This window comes from Anolis sagrei, chromosome 2, assembly GCF_037176765.1.
Source record: "Anolis sagrei isolate rAnoSag1 chromosome 2, rAnoSag1.mat, whole genome shotgun sequence".
In the NCBI taxonomy this organism is placed as follows: Eukaryota; Metazoa; Chordata; class Lepidosauria; order Squamata; family Dactyloidae; genus Anolis; species Anolis sagrei.
In genome coordinates, this window is record NC_090022.1 from 57,137,533 (window position 1) to 57,141,000 (window position 3,468).

Consider the following 3,468-nt stretch of genomic DNA (forward strand, 5'->3'; position numbering starts at 1 on the left):
CCCGCCCCCTGCGCCTCCATTGGTTCTGACGGAGCATGTTTCTCCTGATTGGGTGATAAAGCAGCGAGGGTCTGTTGCTAAGGGAGCCGCGGCCGGCGGAGAGGCTTCGTGCGCCACGTGAGGGAGGGGGCTGGGAAGGGAAGAACACAGGGAGGGGGGATGGAAGGAGGGAGGGGACACAATAGAGGGTGAAAAATACCAAGAGATAGATAGATAGATAGATAGATAGATAGATAGATAGATAGATAGATAGATAGATAGATAGATAGACAGACAGACAGACAGACAGACAGACAGACAGACAGACAGACAGATGGACACAATATAATACTGTATATGAAATATGAAAAAAAATATACAAAATATAGAATCAATAATTATATGTGTGTGTGTGTGTATAATGTAAAAATAGGAAAAATAAATCTTAAAGGTAAAGGTAAAGGTAATCCCCTGACATTAAGTCCAGTCATGTCTGACTCTGGGGTGTGGTGCTCATCTCCATTTCTAAGCCGAAGAGCCAGCGTTGTCCGTAGACACCTCCAAGGTCATGTGGCCGGCATGACTGCATGGAGCGCCGTTACCTTCCCGCTGGAGCGGTACCTATTGATCTACTCACATTTGCATGTTTTCGAACTGCTAGGTTGGCAGAAGCTAGGGCTGACAGCGGAAGCTCACACCGCTCCCCAGAATCGAACCTGCGACCTTTCGATCAACAAGCTCAGAAGCTCAGTGCTTTAACCCACTGCGCTACCGGGGGGCTCCTTAGCATTTATAAAATACTAGCCGTCCCCTGCCACGCCTTGCTGTGGTCCTCATGGGGGTTCTGTGTGGGAGATTTGGCCCAATTCTATCATTGGTGGGGTTCAGAATGCTCTGTGATTGTAGGTGAACTATAAATCCCAGCAACTACAACTCCCAAATGTCAAGATTCTATTTTTCCCAAACTCCACCAATGTTCACATTTGGGCATATTGAGTATTTGTGTAGAGTTTGGTCCAAATCCATTGTGCCGTCACGCCTGGGGGCTATTATTCTCAATAAAGGAGGGATGGACGTGGCACCTTTCCCCCAGGGGATTGCTTCTTGCCCTCCTATAAGAAACTGGAACTCCCAAAAACCCAAAACGCTGTAAATAGCTCAAAATAAGTTTTATTTATCACAAAGTCATTTCTTCAAAGCAATGAGCTGGAAAACTTTAGAGGGGTGAAGGAAAACATACTTTACAGTCTCAATTAGTCCTGGGTCCAAGGGGTTTGAAGCTGAGAAGCCTCACCGAGTTTCCTCTTTCCTCAATGGCTGTGAATGCCGGAGCAAACCACAACCCCAGTTCAGATGGCCTATGTTTTGAAGACTCAGGATCTTCCTTTGGTGCCAAAAGAACCGGCTTGAAGGCGCCTGGGTCTCCTCAATAATTGTCCAGGACGATCTGGACATAAAGCATGAGTCCCAGGGGTAAAAAAAAAACCTCAGAACTGGTGCTAAGAGGTAACTTAAATCAGGGCCCTTTAGAATCAAGTCCCTTACTCACATCCATTTGGTATGAACTGTGATGGCCGAATGAAGAAGAAAAAGGAAGTTCTCCCCTCTTGCAGGAAGAGGTGGAGCCAAACACTACTGATTGACAGCTACAAGCAACCAATCCATACAACTATACATAAGCAGGGTAAAAAGAGGCAGGATTAAGCATGATACAACAGTTTAAATCTTACAACTAACAGTTCTATACATAAGTGATGCCACTCGCGCCGTCCCATCCATCATTGTTTGAGTCCACAGTGATCTCTGGATGTAGGTGAACTACAACTCCAAAACCAAAGGACACTGCCCACCAAACCCTTCCAGTATTTTCTGTTGGTCATGGGAGAACTGTGTGCCAAGGTTGGTACAAGTCCATCATTGGTGGAGTTCAGAATGCTGTTTGATTATATGTGAACTATAAATCCCAGCAACTACAACTCCAAAATGACAAAATCAAAATTATATAGTGGAGGATATACATTGGGTTGTTAGGTATCTTGTGTTCAAATTTAGTGTCAATTCCAAATTTAGTGGAGCTGCTTTAAAAAGGGGTGTTGTGTGCTCCCTTTGATTAGCTCCAGTTAGAAACCTGGTAAATGTGAGATGGTAAATGAGAGGAAAACCCTGCTGAAACCATGCTCTAGGCCCCTTTAGAGAATTAGGCACCTATAGACTTATCTGCTACCAAGGGTGCATCTACACTGTTGAATGAATGCAGTTTGAGAGCACTTTAATGCTCTGACTCAATGCTATAGAATCCTGGGAGCTGTAGGTGTTCAAGGTCTTTAGTCTTCTCTGCCAAAGAGTGCTGTTTCACCAAACTGCAACTGCTATGATTCCATAGCATTGAGGCATGTAGTGAAAGTAGTGTCAAACTGTATTAATTTGCCAGTGTAAGAGCATCCCTAGGCATAATCGGGATGTCAGGAATTCAAAGGAATGTGTTGCATTAATTTATCTGATAAATCTGGGCACAGTTCAAAAGAGATGTTGACAAGCTGCAAGGTGTCCAGAGGTTGTTGTTCATTCATTCAGTCGTTTCTGATTCTTCGTGACCTCATGGACCAGCCCACGCCAGAGCTCCCTGTCAGCCGTCACCTCCCCCAGCTCCTTCAGAGTCAAGCCACTTCAAGGATGCCATCCATCCATTTTGCCTTTGGTCGGCCCCTCTTCTTTTTTCCTTCCATTTTCCCCAGCATAATTGTCTTCTCTAAGCTTTCCTGTCTCCTCATGGTGTGGCCAAAGTACTTCAACTTTGTCTCTACTATCCTTCCCTCCAATGAGCAGTCGGGCTGAGGTATGGACTGGTTGGATTTTCTCTCTGTCCAAGGCACTCTCAGAACTTTCCTCCAGCACCACAGTTCAAAAGCATCTTTCTTCCTTCACTCAGCCTTCCCTATGATCCAGCTCTCATATCCATAGTTGACTATGGGGAATACCATTGCTTTAACTATGCGGATCTTCGTTGCCAGTGTGATGTCTCTACTCTTCACTATTCAGAGGAGGGCAACTAAAATGATCAAAGGTCTGAAGACCATGCCCTATGAGGATCGTCTTAAAGAACTAGATATGTTTACCCTGCAAAAGAGAAGGTTGAGAGGAGACATGATAGCTATGTATAAATATGTGAAAGAATGTCATAAGGAAGAGTGATTAAGCTTGTTTTCTGCTGCCCTGGAAACTAGGACTTGTAGTGATGGGTTCAAATTACAGGAAAGGAGATTCCACTTAAACATTAAGACAGAGCTGTTCAGCAGTGGAATTCTCTGCCTCAGAGTGTGATGAAAGCTACTTCCTTGGAAACTTTTAAATAGAGGCTGGATGGCCATCTGCCAGGGGTACTTTGATTGTGCTTTTCCTGCATGGCAGGGGGTTGGATTAGATGGATGGTGAATTGCCCACTGAATTTGATGTGGCAGAAACTGCTTTTTGTTGGTATCCGTATCAGGC